Raw genomic sequence first — 14,571 nt, 5'->3', positions numbered from 1 at the left:
GTGTAACTTAACGTGCAATGGACATTATGGTGTAAATGTTCAATGCGTTCCTTTGGTGGACAATGTCCCTGTTTATGAAGCGTATTGTGAATTTTGTCTTAATCTGTGTGGCATTATGTGAATTTTGTCTCAATCCATGTGGCATTTTGTGAATTTTGGCTCAATCCATATGGCATTTTATGAAATTGGCTCAATCCGTGTGGCATTATGTGAATTTTGACACAATCCATGTGGCATTATGTGAATTGTGACACAATCCATGTGGCATTATGTGAATTGTGACACAATCCATGTGGCATTATGTGAATTTTGGCTCAATCCATTTGGCATTATGTTAATTTTGGCTCAATCCGTGTGTTATTATATAAATTTTGGCTCAATCCGTGTGGCATTATGTGAATTTTGACACAATCCATGTGGCATTGTTTGAATTTTGGCTCATTTCATTTGGCATCATGTGTAAGGGGCAAGTATAATGGGGTCTAGTATTTTGTTGCATAATGTGTAGAAGTTGTATATGGTGTTGTACACTACACTCAAGGACACGCCCCCTGTTGAGTGGCCACACCATCTTTTCCAGGGCGCGCCTTCGGCGCGCGCACAACTACATCCTTCACTTTTGTCACCATGGTGGGCCTACGCACTTTATATGCCAGGGCCTATTTTTAATCCCATTGCCACCCTCTCTCTGCCGCTCTCTTAGCATGTACACTGGCACCACTAACACAGGCCCTCCCCCACCTAAACCCTCTTTTATCATGGTGCCCCCCCTGTCATTTTATCCTGGATCCGCCCCTGCATAGAAGGAACACAGAATCTACTAGGTAAATCACCCCATAGACACCAATATTTCCCCAACCCTAAAACTAAGGCCAAGAGAGTAACATGAAGGGAAAAAAAATTAACAAAATGTACGCAAAGTACAATCATTGTACTAAACCAAAATTTAAAGGGACAAGGAATGTAATGACCTAGAGCCTGAGAGGCTCCCCACCTAGGCACATCCTCCTAGCAAAACAGGGTGATAACAGCCATCTTATATATGCATATATACGGATCAGAAACTTTCGTAGGTTAATGTAGTCATTCAGACGCAAGGGCGTGGCGCCGTGGTCTGTCCAGCCAAGCCACCGCCTCCCGTGGTGTCTCTCCATCAGCGACCACACGTAGCCTTGACGGAAAGAGCATAGCATAAGGAATATTAAGCTCCCTCAGCCTCCTTTTGATGGGTACAAACTGGGCTCTGTCCTTCTGGACAGCAAAATCAGGGAACACTGATATAGCAGAGCCATTCCACCTTAGAGGGCCCTTGGTCCGGGCCAATCAGAGGACCACATATCGGTCACGATAATGCAAGAACTTGGCGGTAAAGGTGCGGGGCAGCGCACCCGGTGGTAGCGAGTGCATAGGCACACAATGAGCACGTTCAACAGCAAAGTGTGCAGAGAACTCCTCAGAGCCAAATGAGTCTGTGAGCCATCTCTCCTTCAGGGAGGCCCACAGAGCGGACATTGTTTCGTCTGATCGTCCATATCCAACAGCTTTGATTCCTTGAAGTTGGGATTCAAAGACAGTGGCGCGCTGGTCAAAGGGAGTGACAGTGTCCTCCAGTGTGGAGATCCTTGTCCCAACCTCTCCGAACGTCTCCCTCACCTGCTGCAGATCATGATGGATGATGGATAGGTCTGACTGAACCTGGGTAATCTTATCCATTGAACCATCTTAGAATCCAATCCCAAGCTTCAAGTTAATTTAATAGTCTGCGATGTGGGACAGTGTCAAAAGCCTTACTTAAGTCTAGATAAGCTATATCTACAGCCCCACCTTGATATATTACTTTAGTCACCCAGACAAAAAAAAAATAAGATTTGTTTGATATGATCTTCCCCCAGTAAACCCATGCTGTTTTGGATCCTGTGAGTTGCTGGTTTTGAGATATTCTACAATCAATTTTCCTACTATTGATGTAAGGCTCACTGATCGATAGTTGCTTACCTCTTCCTTGCTTCCACTTTTATGCAGAGGGACTACATTTGTTGTTTTCCAGTCCTCTAGGATTCTTCCAGTAGCTAGTGACTGGTTGAATAATTCTGTTAATGGTTTTACCAGCTCCCCTTTAAGCTCTTTTAATATCATTGGATGTATCCTACCTGGCCCCATTCATTTATCCACGTTCAGATTTGAGAGTTCTGACTTTCTCCTCTGTAACAGTTGTGTTTTTGTTTACACATTGCTGGGATGTCCCTGGAGGTTCTTATTGCCCAAGTATAGGCAGTATGCAGGTCCGCAACTAGGGGGTGCTAGGGGTATTCCCTGATACTGGATGTGATATCCATACATGCATGCAGGGGAAGGAAGGTGGCGGGAGACAAAGCAGAGACAAATGACTGCCTTGCTCTAAGTTATGAAAATCCTAGTTTCAGCCCTGCAGTATGGAATTCTATTTATCGAGTCCAAACCTCTGTTGACTTAGCCATTGTCGACCTAATGCTTGTGTCGACCTTCCAACCATGTCGACTTTAGGCATATCATCTTATTTCACGTGTTGACCTAAGCCACGTCAACATTCAGTGGTCGACCCTTGCAGATAGATACAATTGTGAGAGTTACAGTACTAATCAGTACTGCCATTTAAAAAAAAAAACACTATTTGAAATGTAAGGCAGAAGTTGACTGGTTAGTACTGTACTTTATCTCTGACAATTTTATCTCTTGCAAGCTTTAATAAGTCCTTTCCAAAGTAGAAATGGTTCCTATGCCAAACAAAGATGGTCTTAAAAATATGTCCTCTCCATCCCTTTATGTAACTTCAATAATTTCAGTGTTCAAAATAAATGACCTTGTTCAGGTCCATTCGGCCATGGGCGTTCGTTCACACTAGTCCGCTGTTCTGTGTATGCGCATGCGCAACTGCATTTCTGTGCATGTGCATACGCAGAGGGAGTGTGGCCACGGCGAACAGACTGTTTGATGGCGTCCCCCAACATTATAGCGGTGGGGGGGGGGGTGGCACAGGGTACTCACCCATGGGAATGCCCAGCGTTTCAGGGGCGTTCCCATGAAAATGCTTAGTGTTCCCATGGAAATTGCCCGGAAATTTTACATAAACATCCATTCGCAGGCCAGGGGAAAACTTCCACATCTTTCGATGGTCGCCATTGAAAGATGTGGTGCGTGCACGCATATCAAAAGTGACTCTCAGGTCACTCAGATGTGCGTGCACATTCGGGAGATAATGGGCGGGTGGCTGACATCCGGTGATGTCAGCTGGCTGCCCCCGGCGCACACGTCACCTGGCAATTTCCATGGGAACACTCAACATTTTCAAGGGAACGCCCATGAAACGCTGGGCGTTCCCATGGGCAAGTACCACGTGCTGCAAACCCATGCCCCCGCCCACCGCCCGCAGTGTTGGGTGCGTGCACCTGGCAAACAGTCTGTTCACCGTGGCCGCACGCACCCGGCATATGCACATACTTAGAACAATGGACCTGTGCGAGCGAACACCCACGGCCGAACGCACCTGAATAAGGTTCTATATCAAAACCCACTACACTGTCAAGGAAGAATTTCTGCTGCACTTGGGTCATTTTGAGGATTGTAATTCAAGTCAATATTGTAGATGTTTAAAAGTTGTTTTTTATTATAAATTGTACATAGCAAAGTAGCATATAAGCAGTACACAGTAAAATTGTGACGGTACAGAGTTCTTACATTACAGATGCTAAAAATATACAGTCCCATGAGCCAATACTTTAAATTTAGACTTACTGTAGACTGTAAAATTATGTGGGTCAGAGACTGATGTGAATGAATAAACATTCTCTGTAACGTGCATAATATGCTGGCGCAGCATAAATGTTTAATAATGATAATAAGATGAAAAATTAATATTGCTTCCGTATTAGATTGGGTTGAGTTGCAGACTGTTCGGTACTATAAGGGAGTCTTTTACCGATTTTTTTTTTTTAAAGATACAGGAAAAAAAGGAATTAGCGCCTATATGCAGAGTGTTTCAGTCAGCAACTGTAGCACATGTGGCTGTTGTACACATGGTGGGAAATATATTAACATGGGATGTTGCCATGGGCCAACCATTCAGGGCCATGATTCAGACCCGCTCGTGTATTCGCTGCCTAGCAAGCATTTAAGCTCTGCCCAAACACCCACCCCACCCAGATCTGCACAAATCCCCTCAGTAGCATAAGAGGACATGTGTATGCAAACATGTCCCCTCGCATGTGGCCGCCTGGCTGAAAAATCATTTGATGATCGCTCATTTTTCTGCCATTCACAAATAAAAGTCAGTCTGAACTGACTTTTATCTTGCCCACTGATTGCCAAATTGGGGGCGGGCACTGATGTCATGGGACAACAATTGCCCACCCCGAGCACAGAATGCCACGCCTGTGTTCCCAGGGGAAGGCCCAGTGTTTTCAGAAAACTCTGAGCCTTTCCCTGATACCACCCTCTGCAGTGACAAATACAGGATTTCTAGAGCGGGGTTCCAAATGCAGTACACAAATTACCAGTACTGTACTTTCTAAGTACACACTCTCCTACCTCATGGTAAGGCTCCTTTCCCTTCTCCTTGGTAGCTGCTCTCTGGTGCTCTGATTGAGGACGCAGATCCACACACACACAGTAAACTTGGTAGAAGAAGCTGCAACCACTGGGCATGTGCAGCAGTTTTGCTCTGTTCCTTGCACTGCATGATGTGGTGGCAGCTCTAGTCATCATATCATATACCATTGCAATTGTCATAATTTGAACCACCTGACAAGAGGATGGGGGTTTCTGGACAACCAGAAATCCCCCTGTGATTGCCTATGCCCTGCTCAACCCCCCTCCCCTACCCGTGCGAATGCCTCAACGAGTGTTTTACTCGCCAACCCCCCCCCCCCACACACACACACTATTGGAACAGGGGCAAATTCAGTTCCTTCCGATCAGGTCTGAATTAGGCACCAGATGCTATATATTATCTTCTAGAAGGAGCTAAATATGTAAGATGTAGATCCTGATATAGCCCATGGCAACAACCCATGTGAAATAGAACTCACATCTTAGTAAATTGCCCCCCATGATGTCACAGACACAAAGATCTCTCTGATACAGCAAGTAATATAAAATGCTTAAACGCACCCACAAAAGGTTAATAATTGCCAGAGTAATGAAAAAAACACTGATCCTTATTGTCTGCAGAACAGCCAATGACTATCCTCTCTGCTACTGCACCTGCACCAGACCACTCGCAAATAATACTGCTTTCCCAGGCGGGTGTGGATTATTAGATAGTGTCGACACCACAAGGTCGACATGGACAAGAGGTCGACATAGACAAAATATCGACATGGTGAAAAGGTTGTTATGAAAAAAGATATGTTTTTCACATTTTTGAGTCACTGCCGACATGGACCCCCAATTAGTGTAACACATACCCTTGCTTTGCTTGCCATGCTTCTCAGTGCGTTTTCAATTGAATGTTAGATATGAAAAAGTCCTCAAAAATTAAATTAACTGTGAAAAACCCATGTCGACCTTTTTCTTGTTGACCTTTTGACCATATCAACCTTTTCACCATGTTGCATGTCAACCATTTGGTGTCAACCTATTGTCTGTCTATTTATTATTATTATTATTATTATCTTTTATTTATGTGGTACCAAAAGGGTTCCGCAGCACCTGACAATACATATATGAGCAAAAGAACAAAACAAGAAAATAGTACAAATGCAAATTAGGACAAGGACATGGGAAATAAAAGACAGATGCAATAGTGGACACTGATGCAATTATAACAGTGGCAGAGATATATTCTTAGAAAAGCACAGGAGCATACCTCCCAACTTTTGACCTGAAGAAATAGGGACACTCGCGCGGCGAAGCCGCGAGAGCGCCCGAAAAGGGGGTGGGGCGTATGCAAATGAGGGTGCGGCTTATGCTAATTAGCCGCAACCTCATTTTCATACGAGAATAGACGCTGTGCACATGCGCACAGCGTCTATTCTACTAGATTGGGGGGTCTCCCAACTGCCACCCCCCGCAGCGGGACAATGCCTGCCGCGGGTGGGACAGCGGGACAGGACCCGAAAATCGGGACTGTCCCTCTAAAATCGTGACAGTTGGGAGGTATGCAGGAGGAGAGAGGGCCCTCCTCCACACTATAGGGCCATCAAACAATACCACTTACTTTTCAACCAGGCATGTTCAGGTCATGCTCACCGCAAATGCACACAAGGGGCCAAATGTAATAGGGTGAGAGTTTCAGAAAGTGAGAGATTTTGGGAGAGTTTTCCCATGTTTTTTAAAGCAGCAATCAATTACATGGCAAAATCAACCTGGTTTTGCAGTGTAATTGATTACTGCTTTAAAAAATATGGGAAAACTCTCCCAAAATCTCTCACTTTCTGAAACTCTCACCCTATTATATTTGGCCCAAGATGTCATAGTATTCACTCTGCATCAGCTCCATTTTGTTTAAAAAATATTTGAATGAATTTTCATTTAAATAATTGACAATAATATTTGTGCGTGCGAAAATGCTGTCAATATGCAGTGATATTTCTTCAGCCTTTTAAGGACATCTTGTGGTCTACATGAGGCATAACACACATAATTAGGCACATACTAAATAAAACATTTAAACAATGCAGTCATACATACTGTAGCTTTCCTAAATTGCCTATTATCTTTGTAGCACATATATAGAACATAGAACCACTGTAGTGGAACTGTTTTGAGAAATGCTCCAAGTATTATGTGTGCATATATATACAGTGGCGGATTCAGGGGGGGGGGCACCCGGGCACGTGCCCCCCTGTCATTTATTTTGTAGCTGAGGACCAGGGCTTTCCAACGAGACCAGCCCCGTGTCTCTAGCCCCCGGGAACCGGAGATATCGCCTGGCAAACCTGTAACGTTTTTTCCCCATAGGATAATATGGGACCCGTCAATTCCGACCCCCACCCGGTTTCGACGGCTGCCAGTTCCCGCCCTGGCATCCCAGAAGCTTGTGGTTGATATCATTCAATTCCAAATCGCTGGGCCTTCAATATGATACCAGGCTGGTCCAAATCAGTCATTCGGTTCCAGAGATATTGCGTGTAAACCGATTTTTTTATTTTTGAACTGTAATGTCATGGCTGTTCATGTTCTTTGAGGGCAGATTACTCTGGAACCAAACATTCCAGTTTCACTGGACCAAAATCATTCAAAGCCCACTCAAAAGTTCTTCAATATAATACTTGTCTCATGTAAATGGGTCAGTTGGTTCCGAAGATATAGCCGGTTAAATGAGATAACTGGTTAAAGGGGGGAGGGGTGGTTTTCTCTCCCCCTCACACCAGAAAATGCAGGGACTAGGCTGGTGTAAAAGGGGCCAACCTGGGAATGCATTTTATGGTGTGAAAGGGGTATTATTTCAAATAGCCGGGACCTGCAGTGCTCTGAATACAGCCAGGCCCTGCCACTGTCAGTGGCTATCACTTCTGCCTGGCGGCGGCTGTCCCCCATTTACCACGAGCATGTATTCCCCCTTGGCAATGAGCATGTAATCCCGCATGGCAACGAGCATGGAACCTCTGGCAATGAGCATGGAACCCTTGGCAATGAGCATGTAGAGAAGCAGCACTTATGTAGCATAATTTTTAATAGGCATTATGGTGTTTGGCATAACACATAATGGACATAATGGCGTGTAACTTAACGTGTAATGGACATTATGGTGTAAATGTTTAATGCGCGCCTTTGGTGGACAATGTCCCTGTTTATGAAGTGTATTGTGAATTTTGGCTTAATCTGTGTGGCATTATGTGAATTCTGGCTCAATCCGTGTGGCATTATGTGAATTCTGGCTCAATCCATGTGGCATTATGTGAATTTTGTCTCAATCCGTGTGGCATTATGTGAATTTTGGCTCAATCCATGTGGCATTATGAGAATTTTGGCTCAATCCATGTGGCATTATGTGAATTTTGGCTCAATCCATGTGGCATTATGTGAATTTTGGCTCAATCCGTCTGGCATTTTATGCATTTGGCTCAATCCTTGTGGCATTATGTGAATTTTGACACACTCCATTTGGCATTATGTGAATTTTGGCTCAATCCGTGTGTTATTATGTAAATTTTGGCTCAATCCATGTGGCATTATGTGAATTTTGACACAATCCATGTGGCATTATTTGAATTTTGGCTCAATCCATGTGGCATTATGTCAATTTTGGCTCATTCCATTTGGCATCATGTGTAAAGGGCAAGTATAATGGGGTCTAGTATTTTGTTGCATAATGTGTAGAAGTTGTATATGGTGTTGACACACCCCCTTTTCTGGAGCACACCTTCGGCGCGCGCACAACTACATCCTTCACTTTTGTCGCCATGGTGGGCCTGCGTACTTTAAATGCCAGGGCCTATTTTTAATTCCATTCCCACCCTCTCTTAGCATGTACACTGGCACCACTAACACCGCCCCTCCCCCACCCAAACCCTTTTTTATCATGGTGCCCCCCCTGTCATTTTATCCTGGATCCGCCCCTGTATATATATATATATATATATATATATATATATTGTTTTCAAGGCTAAGATCGGAATAAAACACTGAAACGTTGACATTGTACCCAGTGTACTAAGCTTTCTTTTGTCAGTCCGAGTGAGTGCCACGATTATATGTTCCCTTCCTGCGTGCGGCACCCCGGCAATCTTAAATTGGATGTTATTGGAGTGCCTTCACCTGACTCTATCTATCTATCTATATATAATATAAATATATCTATCTATCTATATATATAGCATAGAATTTGCAGATGGCACTCACAAGATTATACGAAGTCTGCACGGCGGCAGCAATGATAGAACAAAAGAATCAACACAGGCTTGTCATGTCTTGATAAAGGGCTTTGCCCGAAACGTTAGACACACAAGCCTGTGTTGATTCTTTTGTTCTATCATTGCTGCCGCCGTGCAGACTTCGTATAATCTTGTGAGTGCCATCTGCAAATTCTTTGCTATATCTTTCCTCTGGAAATAGAGAGGCACCCCGAGTATCTGTACCCACTAGACGAGTGCCGGGACCCCTTTGCCCTATCTATATATATATATATATATATATATATATATATATATATATATTAGTGGTGGGCAGTGGCGTAAGTTCGTCGCAGTTGCCCGGAGGCAAGATAAAAAGTGGTGGCCCCCTCTCAACACACACACACACCATCCTATATAAATATATGCATGTAGGTATGTATGTTATGGATATTATGTTTGGAATAAAGATAGTGTGACATTTATGATCCTGCTATGAGGAGGAGACAGCCACAGAAGCGATATCAAAGGCTTTCAATTAACTTATTCAAACTCACAGGGGAGGAGAAGTGCCCCCTTGGGAGCAGCAGCCCGGCGGCAGATGACTCCATTGCCTCCCAGAGTTCTGCCTCTGGTGGTGGGCAACGAATAAAATTTTTAATCGCAATTAATCTCAGTAAATTTTTGCGATTAACTGCGATTAATCGCATTTATATGCAAAAATTCAAGAACGTATTCAAAAAGTAGTGTATTGCGCACTTTTATTAAGAACTGCTATAGGAAGAACAGTGCAATAACATTTGGCTTGCAAACACTTAGTAAAATGTGCTTTTTCACAGCAGTATTTACTCATACTGTAGCATTTAAAAGAAATTAATAAAATAAATTAAAATAATTCTAATATTTCCTCCCAACATGACCCATGCCTGGAGGGACAAACTACTCTACTCCTGGACTTTCCTCTTAATTTATGATTGCCATTACCTGTTTTGAACAGGTTAGATCTAGTTCACTAGTTCACTCTCTCTGACAAAATCCTTCTTAGATGGACAAAACCATGTGCACTGCAGGGGGGCAGATGTAAAATGTGCAGTGCACATGGTTTTGTCCATCTAAGAAGGAATTTGTCAGAAAGAGTGAACTAGAATAAGGCCCTAAAACAGGTGCTTCACCACAGATGATATTAATCATAAATTAAGAGGAAAGCCCAGGAATAGAGCATTCTGCCCCTAGAGGAAAGGGTCATGTTGGTAGGTATGCTTTAACATCCACATTAGCATGTAATATTTCTTTAGCATTAATGTAAAATAAATGGTAAATTTTAAATATAAAATCAAAGCTATTTGCTAGCTGTTTGCTATCTTTTTAGAGAAACGTTACCCTCAGAGTCTAAAGTCCACAATCATAATGTAGCAGTATAAACAGTGTATGGGGCAGATGTATTAAGCCTGGAGATGGGGATAAAGCATACCTCCCAACATGCCCCTCTCCAGGAGAAAGAGAATACTCTATTCGTGGACTTTCCTCTTGATTAATGATTGCCATCATCTGTTGTGGAACACCTTTCTTATCCATTATTAACCTGTTAAAAACAGGTGATGGCAATCATAAAATAAGAGGGAAGTCCAGAAACAGAGCATTCTATCCCTCCTGGAATGGGTCATGTTGGGAGGTATGGATTAAGAAGTGATAAAGCAGTGATAAGTGCAAGGTGATAATGCACCGGTCAATAATTATGGATTTGACAGGAGCTGACTGTCTGGTACCTTATCACCCTGCACTTTTCACTGCTTTATCCCTTCTTCACACTTAGTACATCTGCTCCTATGTACAGTAGCAAGTGTCCCTGTTAAGGTGCGTACACACAGGGGCGATTTTGTGCAAAATCGCAGGAAATATGGTCGCTGTGCGACCATATTGCCCACAATGGGAGTGTGCACCGGCGATATATCCCTGTTAAGGTGCGTACACACAGGGGCGATTTTGTGCAAAATCGCAGGAAATATGGTCGCTGTGCGACCATATTGCCCGCAATGGGAGTGTGCACCGGCGATATATCGCCGGGTGCGCGCTCCCATTTTTGCCCCTGTGGTGATCGCTGGTGGCAGGAACATGCTCCTGCGACCAGCTGATTACCACTGCCAGGCTCCCCCCGGCAGTTTCTTTTTCATCAGCGACCATCTCTGGTCGCTGATATAAAGTAGAAACTGAGCAATATATTGCTCAGCCATATATTGCAATCGAGGAAGAAGAGAAAGAATTTGCACTATGGATGCACACCTGGAAAAATAGTTTTTTTAAAATGTTGGGTACTTTATTAAACTCATTTTTAAGAAATAAGGGGGAGTTGATCCGTGTTCGTTGAATTTATAAGTCCACGGATAATCCCACCTTATTGGTTGTGAGATGGATAAGGATTAAAATTTTAGACACACATGGACGAACAAACATTTACTGTGATTGGCCAAATGGCACTTTATAAAGATTAGAAAGTGTGTATATAGATTTAAAAATAGGCCTTGAATTCTATGTATTTATTTTTAGTTCATACGCTGCCAAATAAACTCTGTAATTTTGAACAGTCTCTGAGTGGTACAATGTTTCAAATAAACACCAGTATGTCTGAAATTGTGTCTGTTGTATTATTCATGTATATTCCTTCTCATTTAGTTGTTACCATTTATTTTGTAACATTCTGTGTAGAGTAATACACTTCTTGTGCAGGGTCTTTTATGATCCTCTGCTGACCTCTGCTGGTTATTCAACACAATTGCAGTTATATTCCACACAGTTGCAGTTGGATTTACTGTTTTTAATATGACCGTTAATGCCCTCAGATAGGGTTTGTGGTTATATATTTTTAGTTAATCTGCTATACAGCAGTATCCGGCCATATAGTTTGGTCCCATTAATATTTTAACACATTTTAGGGAATTCAGCTGAGAATTTCAGTGCTGCTTTAAGATCTTAATATACACTGATTTATTTAGCGGTTGCCGTCATTAATTTCTTACGGAGGACAACACATTGGTGGGCACGTTCTCTCACAGCATGCCAAGCCAAGGTGCTGTTATTGATATACGGTTTAAACAGTATATTGCCTGCACAGATTTGAGTTGTTTAATACAGCCTGCTGGTTAGCCTTCCAATAGGGATGACAATTATTTCTGATTAATATCACATTTGTTTACAATAACATTGCTAACATAGATAGACAAGGACCTATTGTCATTATGTCGACACGTGTTTCACAACATGCTTTCTCAAGACACAAACTTTGTGTCTTGAGAAAGCATGTTGTGAAACACGTGTCGACATAATGACAATAGGTCCTTGTCTATCTATGTTAGCAATGTTATTGTAAACAAATGTGATATTAATCAGAAATAATTGTCATAGTTCACGCACCTTACTCTGGGGACCAGGCTGCCCAGTGAAGGGCTTGCGCTCTCTCCCCTGTCAAGGGAAGAGGTAACCTCTTACCTAAAAAACTCCTAAACCCACGCAAGTTAATAAGAATTGGGAATAAGGCTGTCATGAATTGCTGGTTAAAACACCAAGAGGTGTAATATTGTCTACCAGCCACTAGAGGTCAGCAAATCACTACTAATGCGAGACAGTGATTCACCTCTACCTGGATGTACAGACAAAAGGGATCAGAATTAAATACTGAATCCATAAGGGTAGATAATAACCAACATTTATGAATATTAACTGCATGCTGTGAGAGAGTATGCAATTGATAAGATAACCCTGCTATATATTTTGGTAACAACCGACACCTGGGAGTATTAACTACATACTGTGAGAAAGTATGCAAATGACAGCGGTCTCATATCCTGAGTGTAGAGGCCTCATAGAGCCATCATCCCTATTGGAAGGCTAACCAGCAGGCTGTATTAAACAACTAAAATCTGTGCAGGCAATATACTGTTTAAACCATATATCAATAACAGCACCTTGGCTTGGCATGCTGTGAGAGAACGTGCCCACCAATGTGTTGTCCTCCGTAAGAAATTAATGACGGCAACTGCTAAATAAATCAGTGTATATTAAGATCTTAAAGCAGCACTGAAATTCTCAGCTGAATTCCCTAAAATGTGTTAAAAAATTAATGGGACCAAACTATATGGCGGGATACTGCTGTATAGCAGATTAACTAAAAATATATAACCACAAACCCTATCTGAGGGCATTAACGGTCATATTAAAAACAGTATATCCAACTGCAACTGTGTGGAATATAACTGCAATTGTGTTGAATAACCAGCATAGGTCAGCAGAGGATCATAAAAGACCCTGCACAAGAAGTGTATTACTCTACACCAGTGGTGGCCAACCTGTGGCTCTTGAGCCTCATGTGGCTCTCCCCCTTGTAAAGTGCGGCTCCTGCTCCCACTGCTGCCCGCCGCCCACCGTCTGTCCCAGTCCCCCCTGCTGCCGGTTCCCTGAATCCCTTCTCCTTCTGAGGGGAGGAGAGCGCGCATCGCGCATCTCTCCTACCCCTTACTGTGCATCTTTGTGACTGGGCCGTCCGCCAAGCAGAGCTCGTGGGCCAGCAGCCAATCAGGAGCCGGCCAGCGAGCTTTGATTGGTGGGCGGCCCAGTCACAGGGAAATGAGGGGGAAGGAGACGCGTGGTGTGCTGTGCTCTCCTCCCATCGGTGACATGACAGGATGACTGCAGGGGGACACCAGACTGTCCTCCGCCCACCTGGCAGCAGCAGCAACAACGGTGAGTGCTGCTGCTGGGAAATTTGCACTGTGGGGGCATAGCAGTTTGTGGCACTGTGGGGGCATAGCAGTTTGTGGCACTGTGGGGGCATACCAGCTTTTTGGCACTGTGGGGTCATACCCGGCACCGTGTGGTGCATACCTGGCACCGTGGGGGGCATATGTGTATCTGGCACTATTGGGGGCATATGTATATATGGCACTGCACTATTGGAGGCATATTTGTATCACACCCACGAAGGGGTCAAAATAGACCACGCCCCTTTTTTTGGCGCATGCGCCTTCGGCGCGCACATGATGTCGGCTCTTTAGCTTGACTACCGATATTTTTCGGCTCTTTACCTCTGACCGGTTGGCCACCCCTGCTCTACACAGAATGTTACAAAATAAATGGTAACAACTAAATGAGAAGGAATATATATGAATAATACAACAGACACAATTTCAGACAGACTGGTGTTTATTTGAAACATTGTACCACTCAGAGACTGTTCAAAATTACAGAGTTTATTTGGCAGCGAATGAACTAAAAATAAATACATAGAATTCAAGGCCTATTTTTAAATCTATATACACACTTTCTAATCTTTATAAAGTGCCATTTGGCCAATCACAGTACATGTTTGTTCGTCCATGTGTGTCTAAAATTTTAATCCTTATCCATCTCACAACCAATAAGGTGGGATTATCCGTGGATTTATAAATTCAACGAACACGGATCAACTCCCCCTTATTTCTTAAAAATGAGTTTAATAAAGTACCCAACATTTAAAAAAAACTATTTTTCCAGGTGTGCATCCATAGTGCAAATTCTTTCTCTTCTTCCTCGATTGTACTGTACCCATTTTTGCCCGGATAGCACCCCCGCCATTAAGATAATTTATGACAAGGCGGTCCCTACAGACCCTAAATAACTAGAAGGGTCAGAATTACTAGTGTGCGGATTATTATTTCCACCTCCCCTGAACCCCATTTTTGTCAGCCATATATTGCTCAGCAATAAATGGCTGAGCAATATATCTCCCCCG

General features: G+C 43.2%; 1 protein-coding gene across 1 annotated transcript in view; it reads left to right on the top strand.

Moving 5' to 3' along the window:
- Window positions 1-14,571, top strand: part of NLE1 (notchless homolog 1) — a 90,380-nt gene that overhangs the window by 32,364 nt on the left and 43,445 nt on the right. The window lies entirely within an intron of this gene.

Source organism: Crinia signifera, chromosome 2, assembly GCF_055691185.1.
Source record: "Crinia signifera chromosome 2, ASM5569118v1, whole genome shotgun sequence".
Taxonomy (NCBI): domain Eukaryota; kingdom Metazoa; phylum Chordata; class Amphibia; order Anura; family Myobatrachidae; genus Crinia; species Crinia signifera.
The sequence above is the reverse complement of the archived record's forward strand: the minus strand, read 5'-3'. Positions and strand labels throughout refer to the sequence as shown.